Below are 27,787 nucleotides of genomic sequence, written 5' to 3' on the forward strand. Positions count from 1 at the left end.
CTATTTCCGTTCCGAACGATATATAGAAAAAGGGCCCGGATTTTTTGGGAGCTCATACGAGAAACAAAATATAAACGATAAAAATTCGGAAGAAACTTCCTATTCAGTTTTCTTTCTTCCGATGTAACGTCCCCGAGTTTAGCTCCGGGGAAAAATCTTCAACTAAAACGATTTAGCCCCCTCCCCATCCCCCCTCTCTCTCCTCTTTCCATCGCAAATTCTTTATTTTTTCTACTCAAAAAATGTTTGGCGAATCGCGAAACTGGGGATTTCTTTCTCGCGTTATCTAGTTTGGTTTCCAGAAATTCCTCCCAAAAAAGAGACAAACTTAAATCCACGACGTAGACACGTACGCTTTTCTTATCCCTACAGTTCCTAACCGTAAAGCCAGCACCCACGAATGAATTCGCTACTTTCCGAGCAGAGAATATTCGCTGAGGTCAATCGCGGACGTCGTTAGCATGATCACTGACGGTCACTGTGATCTCTAATCTTTTAAGTATACTTTCTTTATTGGGAACCATTTTTTTTTACTTTTCTTAATGATTAAATTGAAAAGCAAAATTCTACAAAGCCCTTATTTTTAAATCATTAACGATGTCCTTATATAAATACTAAATGAAAGTCGATTTTTTTTCTCTTTAGCTTACGTGAAAGATTTTTGGTATTTGAAACCAGAACAGTGTCAAGAGTTAATAACTTCGGAGTGAGTATAGAGTTGACACGCTTGAACGGTCTAATTAACCGAGCATTTTTCGCTACGACTTTAGCAGTTGTACCAAAAAAAAATATATAAGAACCTTTTTGTAGTTAGCAAAGTTACGCGTCTATCCTCAACCTGTTAACTACACTGAATTTGCATTTACTTTTGCAATTTAGCTTCAATCAGACACCGTTCTAAAAGAGTTGAACACTCCGGGAACACGTACATACCTCTTAACGAGAAAAAAATAAAAAGATAAAATAAATACTAGGGTATATTTGCTCGCCTTTAATCCCTTCTCAAAGTTCGTTCTCTCTCGCTCTCTCTGAAAAACCTCAAAATTTTCATCCTAACACACTTCAAAAAGTTTCTCCTGACCATTGGGAATTTTAAGCTTCTTTCTCTTCGCGTTGTGAATGAAAAAAAAAAGGATGGTAACCTTTGAGGTCGATAATGAGCGAAGTGCGTGGAAAGTGCTTAAAAGACGAGGGTTACGGGCGCGTAATGCCTCATTTGCTATCTTTTTGATGTTGCCAAAAAAGAACTAAGAGTTTGCAAAAGTTATTTTAAATTTCTTCTTTTAAGGGGACATCCCTAAAACACTCCTTGTGGGGGCAAAATCAATCGCGGAAGTTAGATTTTCGCGACTCAAAACCATCCCACTATACCCTGCATGTATAATCGTTGATAGTATTTGAGTAGCTTGGCGAAACAATTTAAGGAATAGTGCTGGCTAATCGATAAAGGCCTAATGAAAGAAAACAACAATATATATAGCAGAATATAAACATTAAACTAAGTGTTAGTTGCCCCCCCTTCGCTCGTGTCTCGCCCTTTATAAAATGGGGAGCCCCCGTGGTTGTCGAAGGAAGGCCGATCATTTTCGCTTCGTTAAATCCCTGGTCAATATCCGACTGAGATTTCCCCTAAATATTGGAAGCTAGCGTCCGAGGTCAAAAGGATTTAGTCTTCTATACACTATATAGTCTTACACCTTTTGTTTTTAGTCGTTGGTTGGCGGGCGCGTTCGCTCGACTGGCAAATGGCGAGCCTTTTAAAATGGACAAAACTAAGAGAAGCTATACTCGTCAGAACCTTCGGGGGTTTCTGTACAGGGTGTATCATGGGTTCAGCTAGGGGAGGCGCGCTGGAAGGGTACGCGTTTTTAAATCGAGACTAGGAAAGTTTTCGTACATGCAACACCCTGTATTTTGTGATAGATTTCAGGCGACGAGTGGTCTTTCACTCTTGGTTTATTTGTGGGGCGCCGGTTCTCTTCCTGAGAGAGAAAACGGCAGCGTTATCTCCGACTAACAGCCGTAATAAAGGCCACGGGGGTGTTAGCCTGGTACAGTCTAGAACAAATGGAAAACAACGGGTGACGACAGCTATACAGAAAAGCTCACTTCCAAAACTTAACAAAGGAGACAGCTACCACAAACCCGCCAACGTCGCAGCCGCCCTCGATCTATCTACTATCATCATCCCTACATACATACATACGTACGCCCTGAAACTATATAACATCTTTAGAAAACTTTCAACATTCTTTAAATTTAAAAGACTTTTACAATATAACATAAGCGAATAATTAACCGTCATAAGTTTCTTACAAAAATGGAGAGTCGAATTAAAGTAATTATTCTCGATATGTTAAAAATAATTTTCATTCGGAAATTTCTTTGGTACCCCCCATCTTTCTGTATTTATCCACGCGGCAAACTAGAGCGTTTAACTTATAGTTTTAATTATTTACTTATGGTAAGTCAGAGTATGGTACACCTCGATTGTTGACCCTCGAGAAAGGAAGGAAATTAGTGCAAGGTAATTTGAGGCGACGCGAAAAACAAATGAATGACACATTCCCAATTCAATTAAAGTTTAGTCGAAAGTCGCGAACGAAAAAGACATTCGTAGTTGTTAAGCGGCGTGTTTTTTTTTTAGAAGACTGTCTTCGTTAATCGCCAGCCGCCGAAAGCGTGCAGTAGTAATTTGTCCCCGGCTCATAAATTAAAACCGTTCCGATTTAAAAGAAGAGCTTTAATTTCATCGTTTCAGTCGCGTCTTTTTTTAACTTTCATTCCGACGAATTCCAACTGAAAACTTTGAAAGAATAAAAAAAAAGAATTATCCGTTCGCGCTAGAGGCAAGTTCGATCATCACTGGCACCAAAGAGAATATACCAAGAGGAGCAGAAACTTTGTAAATAGGGACCTGCTCTGAATTTGGAGAAACTAGTTCCGGTTGTTCACGTGACCATGTCGTCTACTTAAAAACTACCTTTTGTACGTTAACGGCCAACGCAGAGATCAACCCTTTGCCACCACCAAAAATAAGCAGCCGACATAATTTAACCAATAAAAGGCGTCGCTGCTTAACCAATCAACAAAAACCGGATCTAGTTACTCCAAAACAGTGGCCGGGCTTTTCAAAAGCCCTGTGAAAGGCTAGACTTTCTGCTCCTCTTGTTATATTCTCCTTGCTGGCACTAGCCAAGGGTTAGAGAGGCTGCAACTGCATCTAGGTAGGCCTTGCCTCATTATATAGAAACGAGAAGGATACTGGCGTGCCAGGGTAATAACCCTAATTGGGAATCGTATCTCAAACTTCTTTCTTTCTGGGTGACCGGTTATTTTTTTCTGCCGAACTGGGACCAGTTTGATTTATGAATTTGTCGACGAGGAGGAACGATATAAACTAGGCTTTCTTTACACGAACCTTTCCCTATCTTTCAGTTTAGCCCCGGATTTTTTGCCCAGCCAATATTATTAGTTTAACCGGCGTAGTACTTGGGGAGCGGTGGCAGTTGACGTATAAACCTCCCAACGCAGTCATGGATCTTACAAATCCGGTAGGGGATGGAAAACTGTAGGGGAGTGCACGCGGTATGCAGGAGAGAAACATCACCTCAAGGTCATTCTACATAGCTGTAGGCGCATGCGGTAGGGGGAAGTAAATGAAATGAATGTATCCCCCCCCACAAATCTCACGCGCTCGTATGGCAAAGAAAAAAAATATAATAATTTCTTTTCTGCTAGTCCGCTTTAGAATTTTAGTCCATGACGGCGAAACCGTGTCTTTGGGTTTTGACTATCTCCTTTTATTCTTGAGTATCTTCTTTCTCCCCTTTTATATTTAGGGTGGCGTGAGGGGGTGGGGAAGCCCCTGAAGGAGGTAGGTCCGAATCAAAGGCGCCCCATCCATTAGCGATAAATCAAGGAGAATACCCAGGATTTCAATCAACGCTAAGAGCTACCCATACCCCTATTTTCAATCACCATTTTGTCCCGTTAGCTTTTTGATCAGATACTCGCTATTTGGAGAGTCCCGAGCGAGTTACCGAAGAATCCTTATAGAATACAGGGGGGATCTTACTCGCGAAATGGCGAAGGTTCGGGCAAATACCGAATAGCGAGCCGACAAAAATCGACGCGTTTTGATACACTTATTGGTATTTATTCGCTAGTGTTTTGTTTGATTTTCCGGCTGACTTGGAAAGGGTCTCGAAATTTGCAGTTATCGACAGTTGGCCGTATATATTTTGGCCCGAGGAAGTGGGGCGCGCGGTTCCCGGAGCTAACGCCATTAAGGGAGGAGGAGGTTTTCCTTGAAAGCTAATGGTTCTAGTTTACCCTTCATTAGTCAGAATTATAAGGTATAGACGCGTTTTATCAAACTTTTAAGATTAATTATTTAAAATATATGGTACGATATCGATAACTCAACCCTTCTAAACCATACTCGCGATTCTATTTGATGAAACCGCCCCGGAAAGAATCTTTTCTCTTTCTCCGTATAAGCGTCACTTCAATTATCCATGTCAAAAATCGCCGAAGTGCTAGAGCTATTGCAATAGAGCACTCTAAGCACTAAAAACCAACACACAGATGACGCTCAAATAGTTAAATCAAACTGCGATAGGTTTTAAAAAAACTTCCTTCCTCTAAAACTAACAATATCACCGAGGGTTCGATAGCCAATATGGTCCGGGGAGTGTAGAAAGTTCTTGGAAAATTGACAAGAAGTCCAGAAGATTAATGTTAGTCGAGCCGAGTTTTAACTTTGGTCAGGAAATGCCACTCCCCCCCCCGGTCCCTGGACTACCTTCTTTACCGGAAGGATAAAATATACGCTCTATCTATCGTCTTGCCCAAATACCAAAGAAAAAAACCTCTTCTTTTTTTTTATTATTTTTCCGATGATGAATACCCGCTTAATACCTTGCACTGAAAGTTTTAAAACGCTTCTATATTTAGCGGCAGATTGCCTGTTGTATGTATACGGCTAAAGCTCATCCCGAACGAGTATCAAGAATGTATTCAATTCCGCAAGTAATATAACATAGAACTTTATAATGGTTGTATCTCGTCAATTTAACACAAATTGACACCCCTACTATAAATACAAACACTATTTCTTGGTCTACTTAAGACCAACTCCGTTTAGACGATCTAATTATTTGTCTACTTAAGCCTAACTCCGTTTAGACGGTCTATTTCATGGTCTATTTAATCCTAACTCCGTTAAGACGATCTATTTCATGGTCTATTTAATCCTAACTCCGTTTAGACGGTCTATTTCATGGTCTATTTAATCCTAAATCCGTTAAGACGATCTACTTCTTGGTCTATTTAATCCTAACTCCGTTAAGACGATCTATTTCATGGTCTATTTAATCCTAACTCCGTTTAGACGGTCTATTTCATGGTCTATTTAATCCTAACTCCGTTTAGACGGTCTATTTCATGGTCTATTTAATCCTAACTCCGTTGAGACGGTCTACTTCTTGGCCAACTTAAACCTAAGAACCATTCATATACTGTACGAAAGGCAAATGATACAAAATTCACGTTGCTAATGCCATTGTTTAGCATATTCATGTTAGGAATGAATAAATGCGGGATGTTATTTATGGGTACTGTTCTTAATAGAGTAAAAATGAAGCTTGGCATGGCACGGGCTGGTGATGGTGGTGGCGCGCGTTTCCCGAGATAATGAGAGTTGTAAACGCGACTCCAACGATTAGAATAGAATCATTAATTATTTCTGGACGCGCAAAACACCGTTTTAATTAGAGGCGCAATTAAAGAGGACGCGACAAAGACCTTCCCTTAATATTTCGGGTTGCTAGAAAGGACCCGACGCACCAACCAACAAGGAACCAACTGCCCCCCCCCCCACCAGTTCATTCCTCTCAGCCTACGTGGCAGCTCTCGAAGACTTATTTAAATTTCACCACCAAAAATTGTGTCCTTTTTTTAAAACTACACCAGGCGTGTGATTTTCATGAGAATTCAAAGAATGTTAAATATTAACATTTCTCGCGGTTTAAAACTTTAAATTTGCCACCAATGTCGATTTTAAATACGTAACACCTTGATAAACAAAATCGCTTACCGAACATATTATAGCATCGAGGGAAAGCCAACATCCAAGGGGGCCATAGCATCGATGGAAAGCCAACATCCAAGGGGGCCATAGCATCGATGGAAAGCCAACATCCAAGGGGGCCATAGCATCGATGGAAAGCCAACATCCAAGGGGGCCATAGCATCGATGGAAAGCCAACATCCAAGGGGGCCATAGCATCGATGGAAAGCCAACATCCAAGGGGGCCATAGCATCGATGGAAAGCCAAGAGCGAAGGGGCCATAGCATCCAGGGAAAGCCAAGAGCCAAGGGGCCATAGCATCCAGGGAAAGCCAACATCCAAGGGGCCATAGCATCCAGGGAGAGTCAACATCCAAGGGGCCATAGCATCCAGGGAAAGCCAACAGCCAAGGGGCCATAGCATCCAGGGAAAGCCAACAGCCAAGGGGCCATAGCATCCAGGGAAAGCCAACAGCCAAGGGGCCATAGCATCCAGGGAAAGCCAACATCCAAGGGGCCATAGCATCCAGGGAAAGCCAACATCCAAGGGGCCATAACATCCAGGGAAAGCCAACATCCAAGGGGCCATAGCATCCAGGGAAAGCCAACATCCAAGGGGCCATAGCATCCAGGGAAAGCCAACATCCAAGGGGCCATAGGAAATACACTGCAAAGTATTTGTTTTATAATTAACTTAATTACGGTTGGAATTTAATAAAATTTGAATCTCTACTTTAATTCTGTCTTTGCCACTTTTAGTACAAAATGGTTTATACGTTTAATATTTAACTGAAAACAGCTAACGTCTCAAAAACGTCTAGGAACACGAGTTCCTTTTATTTTTCCTGGCCACACTCCGTATCCCTCTAAGGAATAAATCCCCGCATCTCTACAGGATACAAAGAAAATCCCCTAATGGCTGAGTAATGGTAGACGGTAGAGGGAATATAAATATTATAGCTAAGCTCGGCGGACGACTCGCCTCCTGTAAAACATTAAGTAAAGAGATTCCCCTTCCCTCCCCCCCCAAGAAAAGAAAAAATGGGTTGAGGGTTTGAAAAATATAAGGAAGTTAAAGGGGGATAACTTTTCTTTTTCGGTGGTTCCTTTCTTGGATCAAGCGACTAAAAGCCACACATCATCGACCAAGTCTACCGTCTACATAGTGGGCCACTCTTTCCGGGGCGCGGGGGGAGTTACCCCCGGTCGATATGAAAACTTATTTTTATACTAAATATGGAAGAAGACCAAGAAGTTTCCACGAATTTCAAAAATAGTTCGAATAATGTTGTTAAATTAAATAGGGGATAAGGCTTATTTATTGTCAAGTAGCACCTGTTCTACGGTGAATAATAAGGCCTAATTAAGTTAATCCATTAGTACTTCATTCCAAAAATTATTTTGTAATATTATATTAACACTAGGCCTAAGCAAAGAAACTTTTCCGAGAATTTTATAAGTGCTAAAAATAATATTGTAAGTAAAATATATCGCCTAATATAAGCCTAAAACCACGTGATCTACGGGTAAGCGATATTCACGGGTGAAATGTACAGATTCAGTCTCAGTAAGAAGAAGAAAAAAACACATGAAATTAAAACGAAATGAAGGCAAACTTCCCGGGGGTTTTCTCTTATGTTTAAACTCACATTTTTTTCTCCTGGTTTTTCTTTCAACTTGTGGAGTAATATTTAAACGCGTTTACCTTTACTCTCGTACGACCTTTTACTATTTACATTAAAGTGAGGGTGAAAAGAAAAACCAAGCGCGAGTTTCAAATTATCCGTGAAATCTCTAATTAATTGAATTTTAAAATAACTCCCAGCTATTTTCCGAACGTTTCACAATACAGATAGTGCGTGAATCTACAAAAATAAAACCACTAGATTTTCATTTTCACTCTCCCTTTAAGGAAAAATCTCCTTTGAATAATTATAAACGCGTAAGCACTTAAGCCTTGGTATTAATTATTATAATTAAGTATATTGAATTAAAATTGAGCTGGAAGAAATAAAATAAACGCCGACAACTTACTTTAATTATTATTAAACGGAGATTACTCAAAATAATATTCGTTTTGTAAAATAATACGCTCCGACAAATTTACCAACCGACCCAAACGACTTCCAACTCTCAAATGAGTAAAAATTAAAAAAAACCGTTGCGATAAAAAATAAGTTTCTTTAAAAATCGCCTACTTTTTACGAGCGAGAAAAAATATGATTTTTGTATGCAAATTTTCCATGTAGGCCTAGGCCTATAGTTTCTTTTCTCTACACGCGTTTCGTTTGTCCCTCTATATTGTTAACCAGTTGGGAAATATTATAGAACTAACTATTAGGCTACATGGACATGCGAGGGACCTAGTATATTCATGGGGGGGGGACAAAGCGCTGTCTGTCTATAACCATAACGGTCCTTGCCTCGGTGTCTAAGAAAAGAATAGAAAAATGTTGGTTTTTAAAGGTTTCGTTCTGGATAACGAGTGTTCCGCGTGGATAAACGACGGTAAAGGAACCAGACGGTCGGACATTTAGCGAGAAAACGTGCCAGGGTACCATCCTTTCTTTCGAATGTATACGCCATAACGTAGATATAGAATGGGAGAGGAGGTACTTCTTTTTTCTCTCTCTTCTATTCTTCGCTACGTACCATTAGTGTAAAAGTCTAATCAGGCCGCAAAAACGCGTTCGGGGATCATTTGTTTTGGAAGCCCCGCGCTTTAAATATCTAGACTTTATTCCGAGCACACCGTTAGCGAGTTAAGCCGAGCCAAAGAACAAAAAAAGCTTTCCCGCTAGATAATTTGGTGCCTCCCCCAAACAAGATACGCCAGACATACTTACAAACCCTGTAGGCCTACAAAGGAAAATTCCTCTTGTTGAATTCATTAAGCCTTGGTTTTTAAAATGTTTCGCGCTCTGTAACAATTTGTAACTTCACGCGCTTATGGCTTTATATGATTCATTTTAAATTTTGGCACGCTTTTAATATTTGACAGAGAAATTAATGTAAAGGGGTTAGAGAATAAAGGTCGGGAACTTAAAGGGCTTAGGAAGGAGTTAAATACGTAAAACAGTACTCGAGTAGGGTTGCCCTAAATGGCGGCAAAAGTCTAAAAAGACGGAATACGCGTGGGGGCCCCCACCGAAAAGTTAATGATGGAGTTAGGCTTTTTAAATAAGAGATACGCGTTCTTTATTCTTTCGTAACGAGGCAATGGCTGCTAGCCTAACGAGTGAGAGAGAGAGAGAGAGAGAGAGAGAGAGAGAGAGAGAGAGAGAAACGTCTTCAAAATGAGCCAAACCACACGGAAGACATTACAAGCGTAGCCAAAGAGCACGTTTCTACGTTTCATGTTGAATCGGATTGAAGGACTCGCCCATTGGAAAGAACTGCAATATTTCACAAAGAAACTCTCTTTTCACTCAGCGCATTTATACCATTAGAGAAAAAAGGTGCAATTCAAATGCGTGACTCAACATGTTGTCTATTATTTCTCACCGACTGTAATACTATTTTTTTTTTCTCAAGGAAACGCGAGGCATAAGGAGAGGGAGAAAGAGGGCGAATGAATTTCCCTAAATCCCTACAGAGAAACGTCAAACATAAAATTTTCAGAAAGCTTGGAATCTCGACGTATATATGGGAAGTTCATGGACTGCCTCGAAGAGATCTTTTGCACCGCGGTGTTTCCAGACTACTACATACAGGGTGTTTCTCGTAAGTAAGCCATAAATTAAAGAGAGTGTTCTTTGGGTCAAACTAAGTGGTGAAAAGTGTCCCCGGAACACTGCGCCATATAATTTATGGAAGACTTACGAGAAACACCCTGTATAGTATCTTTAATAATTTAGTATCTACTGATTCCTCTAAGGACACCGCGACGGAAAATCAGAAACGCAGAGAGGAGATATAAAAAAATTGGTTTAATCTTTCAACTTTCCTCATCTCCCAGTAAAATAGATTTATTTAGTTAGCTATGAAACCAATTATGTTCTAATTAATATATTAATTTTATTGGCATTATTATTTTTTTCCCGGATCCTTGGTAATTTTGAGTGACTAAAAAATATATCTTCCACTTTGAGAGAGGGGTGTCAGAGATGGGAATAAGACGGATATCTCCCAGCATCATTCATTAAGTAAGATATCCCTTATCAGGGTTAATTAGCCTTTAAGAAGTTGACGGACGCGTACGCCAGGGAAGAAGTTGTTATACGAATCTCACTTCCTGCCCCTAGGTATTATTACTCGAGAAATTTACTAGTCTCTAAGAAAATTCTCCCTTTCGCTAATCTCGCTTTAGATAACCACGGAAAAGAATTTTCGAAGGGGGCGTACGTATTTAAGACGTTTTGAAAAGATTTTAAAGGGACCCTATCGAGGGACAAACCACCGCTGAAAAGTTTATCGCGTTTGAACATAAATGGTTGGCGTTTTCTATACGAAGTGATTTCCTCCTCGACCTCTACTTTATACCGAGGGATGTAGGGAGCCGCGAAGGGGTCCGTCCTACACTTTCTTTGGGGGGGATGCCTTCTGCTGGAGTCTTTGAAGAGCGGGTTGTCTGACCAAAAGGGACTATTTCGCTCAGCGATGCGTTTAATTGAATTTTGCCGGGGTCATTTGAAGCTCCTTCCACTTTTCTTTCGGTGGTGCAGCGTAGAGTGTTCGTATACTCGCTAAAGCCGAACCTTCAATATTGGCGCGATCTGTTGTGACTTAATAGCGCGTCAGCGATGTACCAAATATCGGCCCCTCAAACTTCTCTCCCAAAGGACTCGTTCGGACTAAACTATAGCGAGAATGCGCTGACAACAGAAATTAACTTCTACTTTTGGCTCGTGAAAACCCTATTTTTGTAAGAGATACGGGAAAGTCCTTTGAGTATGTTGTAGTCCCATTTCTTCCCTATCCAATGATACTAAATACTTGGGGTTACGGCAAACAGGGTCCGAGTAATTAAGAAAAATGTTCATAAACATAGCTCCCTCCATAGGCTTAACATTATACTCAAATTTTGGAAGCTCGTAACTCTGGTTCTATTAGAGATACGGGGATGTCCTCTGAGTATGTCATAGTCCCATTTCTCCCCTATCCGAGGATACTAAATACTTGGGGTTGCGTCAAACAGGGACCCCCAAAAAAGGAAAATTGTTACTTTCTTGGGTAAACTTTTTAGACTTCCTCGAAAGCATGGACTCTTAACAATATTAATAAAAAGTGTCTTTGTGCACAAAGACGCAAAAAAGTAAGAGATAAGTGTAGAAAATTAATTGTTTGAAGTAACAGATATTCAAATTTTCATTTTTGAAGACGTGATTATAAAACATCAATTATTTTAAAAAATTTCTTATCTTAGTTTTTTTCACCAAAAATTCTTTAAGTAATATATTTTATCCTTAAACATGTGCATCATTTTAAAAATAGAAAACGTATGCATTTTATTTTTTTTTTTTAAATTTAGAGATAGTTTGAGTATTCGGGCCTATAAAGAGAATAAAATGGACAGAAAATCGTTCATAGCAGACAAAATAAAATAAGCATGAAAACTAAACAAAACGTGTTCGTTAATTTTAAAGTTTTCGAGTTTTCAAAAATTGACGTGTTGTATCTTTCTCAAAAGATCACGATCAAGCTACATATCCTTTTGACTCTAATAACTACATCACAGTCAAAGGGCGAATGTAATTTTCGGTTCGCAATATTTTCAATTTTAAAATAAAAAAATAAATTCTTTTAGCTCTATTTTTCAGATATCCGAGTATTGGAACTTTCTCTAAGCAAATGTTTCAAGAAAATAAACAGTAGTATCAAGGTAGTTTCTCTGAAATTTTTGTGAAAAAAACTAAGATAAGAAATTTTTTAAAATAATTGATGTTTTATAATCACGTCTTCAAAAATGAAAATTTGAATATCTGTTACTTCAAACAATTAATTTTCTACACTTATCTCTTACTTTTTTGCGTCTTTGTGCACAAAGACACTTTTTATTAATATCTGTCACTTCAGTCTTAATATGAGTTAAAACTGTTTAGAAACTAGTATTTTAAAACTTATACTGAAAAGCAGGCGCTCCATTTAAGTCTTGTGGTGTTGCTCGTTTATTAGTTACCGCGTTTGAACTAACAAGGCCCTAACCATCTATTATAGAAGTATTAATCTTGATTGCTTCAACGCCCAGTCCAACTCAAATTGCCTTCCCGTCGTTTTCACGTGCAAAGCACAGTGGATGCAATAATACAAATAGATTCCGAAGACTTAGGCTAAAAAATTATTACGTAGACCTGTGTACAAAAACAATCTATACACCTGTGCACAAACATATTCCATAGACCTGTGCTGGGTGACCACATATCCTAAATTTTATAATTTTTTCTATTTTCGGATGTCTTCCTATTAGTTCCTATAATTTCGATAATTTTCCTATATTTTCCAATTTTTTGAAATTGTAGATATTGTAGTACCTACAAGCACCTACAAGTACCTACAAGCACCCACTAGTACCTACAAGCACCCACTAGTACCTACAAGCACCCACTAGTACCTACAAGCACCCACTAGTACCTACAAGCACCCACTAGTACCTACAAGCACCCACTAGTACCTACAAGCACCCACTAGTACCTACAAGCACCCACTAGTACCTACAAGCACCCACTAGTACCTACAAGCACCCACTAGTACCTACAAGCACCCACTAGTACCTACAAGCACCCACTAGTACCTACAAGCACCCACTAGTACCTACAAGCACCCACTAGTACCCACAAGCACCCACTAGTACCCACAAGCACCCACAAGTACCCACAAGCACCCACAAGTACCCACAAGTACCTACAAGCACCTACAAGCACCCACAAGTACCTACAAGTACCCACAAGTTCCTAAAAGCACCCACAAGTACCTACAAGCACCCACAAGAACCCACAAGTACCCACAAGCACCCACAAGTACCCACAAGTACCTACAAGCACCCACAAGTACCTACAAGGACCCACAAGTACCCACAAGTACCTACAAGAACCCACAAGTACCTTCAAGCACCCACAAGTACCCACAAGCACCCACAAGTACCTACAAGCACCCACAAGTACCTACAAGCACCCACAAGTACCTACAAGCACCCACAAGTACCTACAAGCACCCACAAGTACCTACAATCACCCACAAGTACCTACAAGCACCCACAAGTACCTACAAGCACCCACAAGTACCTACAAGCACCCACAAGTACCTACAAGCACCCACAAGTACCTACAAGCACCCACAAGTACCTACAAGCACCCACAAGTACCTACAAGCACCCACAAGTACCTACAAGCACCCACAAGTACCTACAAGCACCCACAAGTACCTACAAGCACCCACAAGTACCTATAAGCACCCACAAGTACCTACAAGTACCTAAAAGTACCTACAAGTACCTACAAGCACCCACAAGTACCTACAAGCACCCACAAGTACCCACAAGTACCTACAAGCACCCACAAGTACCTACAAGCACCCACAAGTACCTACAAGCACCCACAAGTACCTACAAGTACCTACAAGCACCCACAAGTACCTACAAGCACCCACAAGTACCTACAAGCACCCACAAGTACCTACAAGCACCCACAAGTACCTACAAGCACCCACTAGTACCTACAAGCACCCACTAGTACCTACAAGCACCCACTAGTACCTACAAGCACCCACTAGTACCTACAAGCACCCACAAGTACCTACAAGCACCCACAAGTACCTACAAGCACCCACAAGTACCTACAAGCACCCACAAGTACCTACAAGCACCCACAAGTACCTACAAGCACCCACAAGTACCCACTAGTACCTTCAAGCACCCACTAGTACCTTCAAGCACCCACTAGTACCTACAAGCACCCACTAGTACCTACAAGCACCCACTAGTACCTACAAGCACCCACTAGTACCTACAAGCACCCACAAGTACCTACAAGCACCCACAAGTACCTACAAGCACCCACAAGTACCTACAAGCACCCACAAGTACCTACAAGCACCCACAAGTACCTACAAGCACCCACAAGTACCTACAAGCACCCACAAGTACCTACAAGCACCCACAAGTACCTACAAGTACCTAAAAGTACCTACAAGTACCTACAAGCACCCACAAGTACCTACAAGCACCCACAAGTACCCACAAGTACCTACAAGCACCCACAAGTACCTACAAGCACCCACAAGTACCTACAAGCACCCACAAGTACCTACAAGTACCTAAAAGTACCTACAAGTACCTACAAGCACCCACAAGTACCTACAAGCACCCGCAAGTACCTACAAGCACCCACAAGTACCTACAAGCACCCACAAGTACCTACAAACACCCACAAGTACCTACAAGCACCCACAAGTACCTACAAGTACCCACAAGTACCTACAAGTACCCACAAGTACCTACAAGTACCCACAAGTACCTACAAGTACCCACAAGTACCCACAAGTACCTACAAGTACCCACAAGTACCTACAAGTACCCACAAGTACCTACAAGCACCCACAAGTACCTACAAGCACCCACAAGTACCTACAAGTACCCACAAGTACCAAAGGCAGTTGGTTACATAATTTATTAGTGTGGGGGACCTTTTCCAACTTAACTTGTTAGCTCACAGAAAGCTAGGTCCCCTTGTTTTTCAACCACCACGAAATTTGAACCAAATAGCTTTAAAAGTGCTAACATCATAGACTGACTCTTTACACTGCTTAAATATCGCAGATTGGAATGGTTTTGAAAATTTAAATTTAAACATACTTAGACTTAATTATAGTCAATGAAAATTGCTTAGCGGAATGTTAGGTGTTGTACCTTCCATTTAAAACCGTTTTCAAGTCTAACAAACGTGTAGTTTTTCTAATATCGTGGCCACACGATCGTTTTTTTCAGAAAATTTCCCATGTTATTTCTATGGGAAAAATTCCTGTTTTTCAACAAAAGGTGTGATGAATTTTATGGAAATGAAAACCACCCTTAGCAACTTTATTTTTTATAAAATTAACTAATTAATGGATCTTTTTGAAATTTTAACCACATATTGTGGGCCAGAATTGTAGTTCTGTGGAATTTTTTCAATACAGTTAATGCAATACAAAAAAAGTTACATCCAACCAAAAAACCCTCCTTATACATTAAGAGCAGTATGAAGTCTTATCTAAGAGAGCTACCGCTCTCTCAGAATTTTACGCCATAGAGCGAGTTGCCTTAATACGTTCAAAGCCGGAAAGACGGAAACTAGGGGAAACTGCTAACTTTAGTCTGGGTTGCGCTGGGTAGTCGAGTTTCTCCAGGGAAGCGGCGCTACTCCCACGAGGATAAGGAGCTTGGCGGGATGAGCAAAGCCCGCGTAGAAGAAATTGAATGATGTCTAGTGTCAAAAGTAATTGCCGAGTGCAGGTGCACGGCGGGTGAGAGAATTCCTCATCACTACCTCTTAGTATACACAGGGTGAGACGGATCAGAGCAAGACCTATTTTGAAGATGTCGTTGACTTCTAGCGAGATCAAACGCGTCAGCTTCAAAAGCAGTGTCATACCCCGTGTCATAGACTGTCTGACAATTATCATACCGATTACATCGCAATTGCGTGTGACCCGTTTCACCCTGTACATCTGGTAGTTTTCTTGCTAAGGAGCTAACCAAAGTGGAGGAGGGGGTCTAACCTGACGGACATTTATCCTGGACCTTGGACCAAATGATGAAATTTGTAGGCCGCCAAAAACTCGCTAGATCCGACTTTAACGGAAGTCAATCATTTGAAGGGTATCGGGTACCAACCACGTGGAAATCTAAGCTACCTTTTGCGCTTTTAGGAGTATTTTATATTAGGTAACACGCGTCTGGTCATGGTCAGCCTAGCCGAAATCGATCACAGTCTTCCCGCGAAAAGCAGGCGCAGGCAGGGCTGCGCTTCCCGGCAACCAAAATCCAGTTATTCGAATTAATTCCGAGACAGGGAAAGTTTGTTAAAGAGATCCTCTTTGAAAAGGACGCGGCCAACGTCTTTTCCTTCAAATATATTTCGAGAAATAGTAAAAGGCGCTAACTCAATATAAAGAATCCAGAGAAATGCTTATTTTCTCAACTATACCATAAATTCGTTATCAGAAAAGATGGTCTAACAGTTGGTTAAAATATTCTAATAGACCATTCCATTAAGTCCAGAACAGAAGTCGCCTACTTGGGGGCTAGAGGAAGCTCGACTCCTCTATAACGCGTGTTGCGAACACTAGGGCTCCATCTGGCGTTACCTATTGGCACCACTGAAATAACCCAAGAGGGTGACCTCCTTCCCGCCAATGCCCCGTTGGTTTCTCGTGGAATGGTCTATTCCCTCCAAAACTTAGTGGATTTTCATTGGCAGCAGGCTGTAAAGCAACCCAATAAACACGTCGGGTGTATCGCCACTAAAATAAAAGCATATCCTGGGTTTAGGAAGCAATGTAATTTGAATGAACCCCGAGCAAGATATAAATGACAAATTGGAATTGCTTCGGTGTTATTATTTTTTTTTCTCTCTCTCTCTCTCTCATTCTCGTTTTCCCGAAAGAGTACCTTTACTAGAGTTCATCTTATTCCTGGCGGAGGAGGAGGCTAGATCCGAGATCTCGCTCAGTAATAATGAAATTCCGTGTTCGAGATAATATCGCCGTACCTATGCAAGTCCAGCCCAAAATGATGCTGCTAAAACTACGCCAGAACAACGAATACGGAGAATGAGAAGGGACTGTACAGTACTAAGAGGATAGACTTAAGCTCCATTTTCATTGTTAGGCTAAGAATTCACGGAGAGAGGAACAAGGAAGGGGGAAGGTAACTTGAACGGCGCAGTGTTGTAAACAAATTTCTCTCTGTTGCGCGTGTGCGGAACTGTAGGACCAAGTCAGTGCCCGGTACCTCCTTCTCTCAATGCTCACTGACCAAATAAAGGAGTAGTATTTGTACTGTTTGAAAATGGGCCTTAAGAAGAGGAAGTTCGCTTAGAAATTCCGATTGGAAGCGGGATAATACACGAGGATTTTGGCTTGTTGCGAAGGCGTGGGCGAAGGAAGCCAAGGCCTAACGCGCGAGTACATCATGGGCATAGGTAAAAAGTTCCTTACATAAAGGTGGGCAGGCAGCCAGCCGCTAGCGAACCTGGGGCTCCACGGGGAAATATAGCCAAGCTCGCGTATTGATTTAACCAAAAGAGAAAGATCCTAACTCGAAGTAAAACTATAATAATGCCAACCCTGACAACGTTATAACGAAATACCAGGTGTTTCAATGTTTTAAACTTCAACTTACGGATATCGGATACAAATTCGCGAACTCTACCCATTCGATTAAAGACGGAATAATAGTCAGGGTCGTTTGATGATATGGTTTCAATATTGAAAATAACCAACCCTTAAACTATACTTCCAAATTGAAGATCTCAATTTCTTGAGATGGAATTCGGGGGAAGTCGCTAACATCAAGGATATGCTATAGTTTCCAAACCATCTAACTCTCGAATAACTATGACGGTTCTTAGAGCTGATTTAATATTGAAATATTATATAATATACACAATGCATTACAAAGTGTTCATAGAGGGAAATTTGACAAGCTATAGTTTGAGCTAATCATCGCCCCCCCCCCTAAGCTATATACATCGGCTTTACCTCTGACATATCTTTAAATTTTGGATGCCATCGAGGAGTAAATTTTGAAACTTTAATACAATACGCTTCTATTATCTATTCAAAAGGGAAACGTATTATTATTTATTCTTACAAATATTCAAGAATATTCCCTCCTTAAATAATGAAATGGTTCGAACAAAATACAAAAATATTTCTGTAATATTTAATACTTAAACTCGAACTAAAAACACTCGATCACGAACGTAGATCACGCGAAATACATTGTTCACACCGTAATAAGATTTAAATTGCTAGTGTATTGTTTCTCGAAAAAATGGTTAAAAAGCCATAAGCAACTATATTTTAAAAAAATACGATTTGAACGAACTAAATATTTATATCAAAATATCTTCCTTCGTACACTCGGAAATATCAGGTGTTGGTGACTGACTTATCGACATATTTTTGTTAAAGGGTGACATAGTGGCTTTCCCCGGGACCGACCCAACAATGGAACGAGTTTCGAATGGAAAGTACTCGTCATTAAAGTATACCACGTCAGAATAAGAAATATTTAAAGTACCTACGCGACAATTACTCGGAAATTTATCAACCAAAATACTTGAAACCCCTTTTCAAAATGATTTCAAAGAATCTAGAGAAATATTTTACGCTTCGTTCTACCTTTCCAAAACGGGTTTCGAATCGAAGTACTTGGTATAAACGCTCCTATTGAACATTAGTAGTCGAATAGAGTAAATTCGGTTTTCTTAAAAGAAAGAAAAAAAGGGCCCCATTTCTATCGGGGTATTCTTGGCCTTCTTACTCCCTGGCGATATTTCCCGATCCAAATGGGCAAGAAAAAACACTCGAAGCTGTCATCTTGATTGATCATCCCGCGGGTTTTATCGCCGCCCCCACCCCACCCCCTTCCTCAATTCCCCCACCCCCTCCTGGCGATAGTCTAGCCCAAAACACCAAACATCCTTCCCAATAGTTCAGACATACTCTCTAACCCTCCTCTGGCAATCTTCCTTCCTTTTCCAAAAACTCTAGGAGTAGAACCAACTAAGGCCATCTTTAACAAATATAGAAAAATAGCAAGATGGTTCTCGCTTTACGATATAACAAAAATCTTACGCAAAGTTGAAACAAAGTTAATATAATAAAAGAGACACGTGCGTGGCTGTTGCTGGGTTTCAAGGTGTTTTTCTTAGCGATCGCCATTTTAAAAGATGGAGGCTGTGGGGCGACAGGGTTCGTACAACTTTTGGGAAACCCATTTCCCTGACATTTCCAGGTTTGTACGAACTCTGATCAATTCAAAATTTTAATCTTCAAGCGGTTTACTAAATATGGTACCGGAACATATGAACCGCAGAATGAACATTAAAATCGCAAACACTACGGAGACAATGTTAATCAAAACATGGTCCATTTCCCCCCAAAAACAAAACTAGTCTGAGTCTTTATATTTTGGGAAGAACTAAAAAAAATGGCCGCCTACTAACCGATATAGACTTGTTACGGAAAAACTTTTGACGCTTTCGGGCAGTTATATGACAAATAACCGCGATAAGTAATGGCCGTTTTGCGCTATAGACACTCACCCACGCACCCGGATTTCTGCGGTCAAATTTGCGGAGTTGTAGACTTATAGTCTTAGGAAAAGAAACACGCCAGCCTGATCGGCAGCAGCCTGGACCCAATTCCAGTAGCGGTGGACGCAACACGCGATACAATCCCCCCCTAAAGAAACTAATAAAGAACTACAATGTCCGAGGTATATATAGCCCCTGAAAAACTAGCCCTAGCCCCGCATGCCAGAGTCAAATTCGTGTTCAAAATCAAACCAATATATCGATAATAACAACATTGGTGTTGTTCAGTACTAACCCCCCCCCATGACCACCAACACGCCATTTATTAGTATCATATGTTAATAATGTTCCACTATAAGTTGAAAAGAAATTTGTTTCATGTCGTGGGCCTACATAGTGATTCTGATAAGTCTGTTAATAAATAAATTAAAGGCTTTTGTAATCTTTTAAGGGGTCAAACTGAGTGGTGGAAAGTGTCACCGGACCACGGAGATCTACAGTTCATTTAGTTAGGGAAATACATTGATTGACCCCTAAACCAAGGAGACACAGACGTACTTAAGAAACACCCTGTATAGATACGACTCGAGGAAATAAGAAAAGAATTTCTTAAGAAACGCCATTTGTTTCAACTTGTTTTGTTCGTGATTAATGAAAAAAATAAAGGGAAATCTAAGAGAGATTTTTCGCCAAACCATGTTTTATGGATCTAGGAAATATCATTCATCATCGTGAAAGGAGAATAAAAAAAAAATAAAGATTGCATGATGGGATGGGATGGCCAACTCTTCCCTCTCTCTCTCTCTCTCGCTCTCTCTCTCTCTCTCTCTCTCTCTCTCTCGCTCTCTCTCTCTCTCTCTCTCTCTCTCTCTCTCTCTCTCTAAACTGCCTGCAAATGTTAGCTCCTTGATACAAGTAGATATAAAGGGAAAAATTCGCTAGAGAATAGGAAATACGACTAGTAATACCAACCGAAATAAATAAAGAAAGCTAGATCCTTCCTATACATCGAGAGAAAAAGGATAAAATGAAATATTTATCGGGAAAGAGAAATGGGACAAGATGAGCGCGACAACTCCACGCAGACATGATTGCAACTTTAACTTTAATTATAGCCCGACTTCTCCCCTTTTTAACGATAATAATTAGTTGAGAGCAGGAGTAATTAAGCCAAATATTCATAAAGGTCCTCTCCATACCAGGACTTATTTTCAAAACCCATTTAACTCTAGTTCTGTAAGAGATACGGGGGCAAGTCCTTCGAGAGTGTTATGATCCTATTTATCCCCAATCCAACGATACTAACTACATGGGGTTACCTCAACCAGAACCCCCCAAAAAATAAGGAAACTAGTATAAACCCAAGTTTGAAGCATTATTAAAAATGGCGTAAAACCTTGTCATATCCGAAGGTTTAAAAATAACTTTTCCAATGAAAGAAAACTGTACAATGACAAATTCCGTTTTAAGAGCATTCATTCGAGAGTAGAGTGACGTTGGTTGGTCGGTAGGTGGGGGCCAGGGGGGGGGCGGGCGCGCTGGAATGCGCTGGTAACAAAAAAAGTAAAACAAATTGGAAAAACCTCAAAAGGCAAATCGCGAAAAGAATTCCATATGTATATACGTTTTAGTTTTAGAGAATTGCCTTCTTAATTAAGTCGGTTTCCATCCAAACCAAGATTTCTTTTCTTCATTTCTTTTTTTTTTGGGGGGGGAGGGGGCTAGATTCTTTCTGGCTGCCTTATTATTGCCAAGAATGCCCCCAAAGAATTCATTAACCTAACAGATTACTTCCAAGATTCGCTTCTTCGAGGAAGACCGAAAAAAAAAATAAAGCTCACGGAGTAAGAGAAAAAAAACAACCCAAAACTAAGCTGGCAAAAATAAAGACGAAATGTTGCCGCGCTGTAACAACTCGAGCAACACACTTCTCCATCCTAAGACAAAAATACTTTACCTAGTATATAAACCAAGGCTTAAGGCCCATTTTCATTCTCAACCCAAGAATTTCCTTAACATTTCAAATATGAATATTCTAAAGTGGAAGGTATAAAACCTCAGTGAAAACGGGGCTTGGAAGACCTAAAGAAGGATCTCCCATTTTTTAATTAAAGGTTTTTTTTTAATTTTGGTAATATAGCAATTCTAGTGTTTTCTCAAGCGCCTTATGTATGGCTAAATAATTCTAGTATTAAGTCGCTACACGACACGCGTGCCAGATTTCGAGTTGTTCCGATTTTTAATTTTCTAGGTGGTGCTCCGTCCCTTCCTTAGCTTGTAAACGAGTCGCTGGCATTTTTGTCATTGGCTAAAGGGCCTTAGCCCTAGAGTAGTATTTCGTTGTTATAGTCTTTAAGTAAGTTGGTTTACATCTAGTTTATAATATCGTTTTACCGAAGTACCTTGTTCATAATTTCAATCGAAAACTCTTGTATGTCTAGACACTGTACGACTCTTTGGGTTGGTTCAGTCTACTTTGGTCGGTGGGCATAGAACTCGCTTTGTTACAAAATAGGGGAAAAACCTTTGACACTAACGATGATGAATCGCCAAAATTCTCAGGCTCCAAACTAACCGAGACTTTGTATACCGTTTGCTACGTACAGTACGTACTTCTCGTTGGGCCTTTCGTTCCTTTCCACGGGGTTATAACCCTTAAGCCCGAAGGAGCTAGGGTAAGAGGGGTAAGAGGACGGGGATGAGGTAGGGCCTAGTCCTGGAGAGATCTTTTTAAAGGCTCCCAAAAGAGTCGTTCTCGGGCCCCGACAATCGAAATCCTAACTAGGAAACAATGGCACGCTAAGTGGAACCGCGGAAAAGAGAACCTTCCCCTAAACAATCTCTTTAAAGGAATACCAATTGCTTTAGAATAAAAGCTAGGAAATTCAATTAAAAGGTACGAAACAACTCTTTCGTAAATTACGGAGTTCTAAACGTTGGTCACCTTGATTGATTGAGCAAAACGTTTTAACTATTATTTAGTATAATCAGGAAAAATTATAAGCAGAATCCATAAACACAAAAATTTCTATTAGCCGTATTGGTATACCCTAGAAGCCACCCACCAGGCTGAAACTACCTAATGCTTTTCCTACCAGCCCCTGTAGAACTGTTTTTCCCCGCGTATTTTCGTGGGGATTAAAATAAAAACCTTAATCATTGCATAGCGTTGCGTTGCGTTTAAAACTGCGCATAGCGGATTGTACCATTTCTTCGGTACACCGTTAGAGTGAATATCTGAAAGCCATTAGAAGGTGGCATCGGGTCTATTCCCTATGATTTACGTGGCAAATTTCCCGGGCTACCCCATTACAAAATTCAAGAAAAAAAAAAAGGCGCCCATCCTTAGAAAGTGAGTATAATTCGAAAAGTTTTTGCAAGTAGAGAGAGGATCAGAGGATGGTAGGTATCGAGTAGGTAGAAGATTAGACAGCTTTTTTGATGGAAGAGGAGAAAATAATATATTTTAAAATTCTTATAGAGCGGCTCTCTCTCTTGAGAGAGAGAGAGGAGGGAGAGAGGTATACTACCTCTGTTAAAAAGCGTTTCCCAACTGAACGCCGCGACGGCCCTTACACCCTCCTTACTAGGTATGCCAAAGGAGAGAGAGAGAGAGAGAGAGGGAGGGAGAGAAAGATAGTTTGAACTTATCGGAAAAAAGTCACTCACGATATAAGCGAGTGTGGGATGTGCTGCACAGGCACGAGGGGAAGGATGATACTCTAGCTAGCTCTCCCTCCTCTATACGAATCCTGTTTTGTTGTTCGCAGGGGTTTTTTTTTTTATGATGGAGATTCCTGGGCCCCGGGAATGAAAAAGACAAGGGAGTAGTAGGCCTCCCAAATAACAAAGGAAAAAAAAAAGTAACCTAACACGGGGCTGGCTATCCTAGATAATATCAAAATTACATAACCTGAAGTAATTGACAAGGAAATGAAATTTGTTCCCCCCACCCCCCGGGAGTCAGTAACCGATTAAATTAACAATGACCTTGAAACCTAAATATCCCTCCCCTTGGAATATTTATTTCCCGTGCCCTATACGTTTCCACGGGAATGCATAGAGATAATAGGAATGATGGTGTGGCCAACGTCGATATCAAGAAGGGTCGATATTAATTTACCTACTACGAGTGATTTTCTTCTATGGGGCTGATTTGGGATAGTTTTTCATCTGGGTTGAGAAAAGGGGCGGCGCGGTGCTTGGGCTTATACGGTGCGCGGGGTTCCCGTTCTCGCTCGGTATTCATTAAGCCGGAGCCAATCTAAACAGTAATTACTCGTTCTAACATCGCGGAATGTCGGTAATCAAGAGGGTGTTACCACTCACCACCTTTCTCTATATACAGGCCTCATTACTCCCGCGTGGAATGCCAAAAGAGCTCTACAAAGACCCGAAGACGCGAGCTAGTGATAAACTACGCGCCAGACAAAAGTGGCCAATCTCACCAACCAAAGTTATTTAGCCTACACGCACAATCCCGGGTGTAAGGCCAACTAGTAACTGGTTTGGGATTGGTTATTTTTAATATTAAAAACCCTTAGTTCAAGTTTCAACGCGAACTTAATGGAGCCTGACAAATTTCCCTGAATTTTACTAAATTATAAATTTCCCGTAGTCAACAATTTACATCCCTGACATTTCCACCATGTTCTCCAGGATGGTACGCACTCCTTAATTACGCCCTAAGACTGTTGTTCATTGCTTAGTAACTACTACCAAGAAGTTATATCAGTATCTCAGAGAGAAGGTATAAGATGCCTTTGTATTCGCGCGCCATAGTCCCAGTCCCCCTTTCAAAATACAAGGGGGGACGTAAAAGGAGGCGCCGGGCTATTTCGCTGCCTCTCCTCAGTCGGAAAATATGACTGTAATTTTCGTCACTCGCGTCGTCGCGCTGACGTGAGTTTTCAAGAACCAATGAGATGCTGCTGGTTGTAATTTAGAGACGGGGATTGACTCCGGACAGGCTACGTTTGGACTGGAGATAAAGCTAGATTATAAATCTGGCGAATTTATACCTTCTCTCTGAGACACTAGATATAACTTCTTGCTACTACAATGCCAAGTTAGGTAAGGCCTTGTCTAGGGCGCGGTGGGAGAATAATATAACTTCGAATAATGCGCTTTGAGTCGCTCGAAAAGCCAATAAAAGAAAAAGTCGCTTACAAAGACGATTTTCCTCTAAAATGGAAAAAGGATTGCGCAATAAAGCCGCGTCAGAAACGAACTATAAAGTAATTTATCAAATGGCAGAGAAAAAAAAATTGAACCGAAGGCAAAAAAAAAAAAAACTGAAAACCGAGCTACTAAAATCAATGGTAAGGGTGTCCCTTTCGCCAAAAACTTAGAGACCCTAAATCCCCCAGAAAAGGTCCTCTATCATTTCAGCCCACCCCCTCCCTTTCTCTCTTCCCCCCCGACAGTATTATATACCTGTAAAAAAAACACAAAATCACGGCTTTCAAAGTAATCTCCACTAGGATTAACTTTAATGAAGTTGTTAGAAGACGATCAGAGAGACTGTATGTAGTCTTTGAGTGGCTTGCTTCGCCTTTGCCCCCACCCAAAAAATGTTACCAAGGATAAAAAAGAGAGGGGGGATTTCGGGGGGGGAACCAGTTCTATGTATATCTCTATGTAGTAGCAAACAGACATTGATTCGTTAACCACTCTAAACCACTGTAAACCACTGTAAACCACTGTAAACCACTGTAAACCACTGTAAGCCACTCTAAACCACTGTAAGCCACTCTAAGCCACTGTAAGCCACTGTAAGCCACTCTAAACCACTGTAAGCCACTCTAAACCACTGTAAGCCACTCTAAACCACTGTAAGCCACTCTAAACCACTGTAAGCCACTCTAAACCACTGTAAGCCACTCTAAACCACTGTAAGCCACTCTAAACCACTGTAAGCCACTCTAAACCACTGTAAGCCACTCTAAACCACTGTAAGCCACTGTAAACCACTCTAAACCACTGTAAACCACTGTAAACCACTCTAAACCACTCTAAACCACTCTAAACCACTGTAAACCACTGTAAACCACTGTAAACCACTCTAAACCACTCTAAACCACTCTAAACCACTCTAAACCACTCTAAACCACTCTAAACCACTCTAAACCACTCTAAACCACTGTAAACCACTGTAAACCACTGTAAACCACTGTAAACCACTCTAAACCACTGTAAACCACTGTAAACCACTCTAAACCACTCTAAACCACTCTAAACCACTCTAAACCACTCATTCGTTAACTTTCACACCATCATTTGAAAAGATGGAACCAGAATTCTGGCATATAAGTCTAGGTTTTTAAATTAACCACGGTGTATAAGATGATGGGCAATTAGTTCATTAACAAACAATAACGTTTTGTGGCGGCAACTAGATCGTATTCGCTAATCCGCGCGAATACATAACGAGTGTCAGAGGCCAACAGATATCCCCGGCGGCAGCCCCGTGATTACGATTATCGGTGGCGTTTATAAAGCCAGGGAATCCTCAGCGACATTAAGGATATCGGCGCCCACCGCGTCTTTTAACGATCAAACTGACGATCGCTTCCACTAAAAGCTATCCATATAGTTGTCGTATCGAAATCACTTTTAACTACTCGCGAGTAATAATAACGGGATAGGTAACCGCGTACTACTTGGATTTTGGCGGGGAAAGGCGGACTTAGTTTCGACTCCCCCATTTAAGGGACTCCCTGGGCCAAAGCCGACCGGGGCCCGGGTTCTTATCTCATTGTGTATAGGAAGGGAGTTATTCCAACCAGCGATAGCCGGGCTCCCTTTCCCTAGCTCCATGCCTGGGCCATGGACTAAGCAATACTGAAGGACCGATGGCAGGCAGCCCATAGAGCCCATACTAAACGACTAAACATCCAACGGTAAGCTTACTTCCCCCTTTTCAGTCCTAAAATGGACGGGGGGAGTCAAAAAATGTTGCGCCTTTTTTGGCAACCCCTGGTTCTTTAATTGGGAGTCTATTAAGTAATCATGACGGACTGAAACATCATAATTACTGTTGGTGTGATACGTGTGTTTGAAATAATTTAGTCTATTCGCACCAAAGTTCAGTTTATTTAATAGACTCTCCCAATTAAAGAACCAGGGGTTGCCAAAAAAGGCGCAATATTTTTTGGTGCCGAAACCCGGGATCGAATCAGTCAAATCCCGGAAAAAAGCTAGCGCCATCTAGGCAAAGTAAGACGTTAGCTGCTTCCCTCTCTAGAACTTTCATTCCCCCATAGCCCCCCCCCCCAATATCCGGTTTGCTACTATCTGCCGCTAGAAGGCGAATTAACAAGTATTTTTCAACTTTCTCCCTCTGCATGCCATCCGTCCTTCAGTATTGCTTTGTCCATGCCTGGACTATTGAATGCCGCCTATTAAACTTATCGTTTTTAGGCAGCGTACGACGATCAATCTTGATCGACCCAGTTCCTTCCGATAATAGCAACTGGGAAGACTCGTGACGCGCACTCCCAAATTAATAGTCAAACCTACCTACATAGCTACTCCCTAGATAAAAACCGATTACACCCCATCGTAATAATACCCGAGTAATGATTATCAATCAATAATACAGATACAATATAAATATTTAACCTTCTTAGCTTTTCGCCAACTTCATTTCACTTAATTATAAGAAAAATAAACACACTTAAAATTCAAAGCGTACTTACCACGCGGGAACAACGGCCTGGTAGTTGAATATCTTAAGCCTCGGCGATGATATAACCACGTGGTCCCTCCCTACTCCTTGACCTCATGGCGGACTGTAATTTTAAATAGTGAATAAGCGGATTCGTTAAGCCTTGGACCATTGTAAATTTCTTACCATTTATTTATGTAAATGAAACTTCAATCGATCACGATCAACTTCATTCTTAGAAGCTCCCGGTTTAATTATAGATGCGGAAACAATTTATATTTCATTTATTAATCTACCTCTATTATTTTTAACTGATAATTTAATCCGGGTCATCCACTTTAAGTAAAAACGTTCAACTTTGAAGCGGACGACGCGTAATTTGAATCTGCTTTGTCAGTTGGAAACTTGGAAATGGCGCGCAGGGCCGGAAATAAGCACAGGACTCTGGACATTGTCCAATAAAATTTTAAAATGTCCCATAATTTTTTAAAAAACTAAGGGGGTCACTGGACAGTTTGACCAATAAATTTTCCCAAGTTTTGATAGCTTGGCTATGGAGATGCAACACTATTTTTGCACACTCCAGTGGACAATGTCCTATAGGGTTTTTGCGCGAGAGTAAAAAGGGAGAAGAAATAGGGGGCGAAAACCGGTTTTCAGGGGATGTCAACATGGCGTCCTAACGTGGCCAGAGCGGGCATTCGGCAAGGGGAGAGGAAAGGGGGTAGGTAACTTTACGTCACGCGCAAAGACCCTATAAATTTAAGTCAAACAGGGGGGGGGGTCACTGGACACATGTCCTATAAG

At 40.9% G+C, this 27,787-nt stretch overlaps 1 long non-coding RNA gene across 1 annotated transcript; it reads right to left on the reverse strand.

Annotated features, from left to right (window-relative positions):
* Positions 1 to 6,124: 6,124 nt before the first annotated feature.
* Positions 6,125 to 27,713, reverse strand: LOC149623044 (uncharacterized). Its single transcript, XR_016374950.1, has 3 exons — positions 27,167 to 27,713; positions 27,012 to 27,104; positions 6,125 to 6,740 (listed from the first exon to the last, which is right to left on the reverse strand). It is a non-coding gene; the product is annotated as an uncharacterized LOC149623044 (long non-coding RNA).
* Positions 27,714 to 27,787: the final 74 nt, after the last annotated feature.

This window comes from Phalangium opilio, unplaced genomic scaffold (genome assembly GCF_054372755.1).
Source record: "Phalangium opilio isolate 3A_F unplaced genomic scaffold, DU_Popi_V2 ptg000115l_1, whole genome shotgun sequence".
Taxonomy (NCBI): Eukaryota; Metazoa; Arthropoda; class Arachnida; order Opiliones; family Phalangiidae; genus Phalangium; species Phalangium opilio.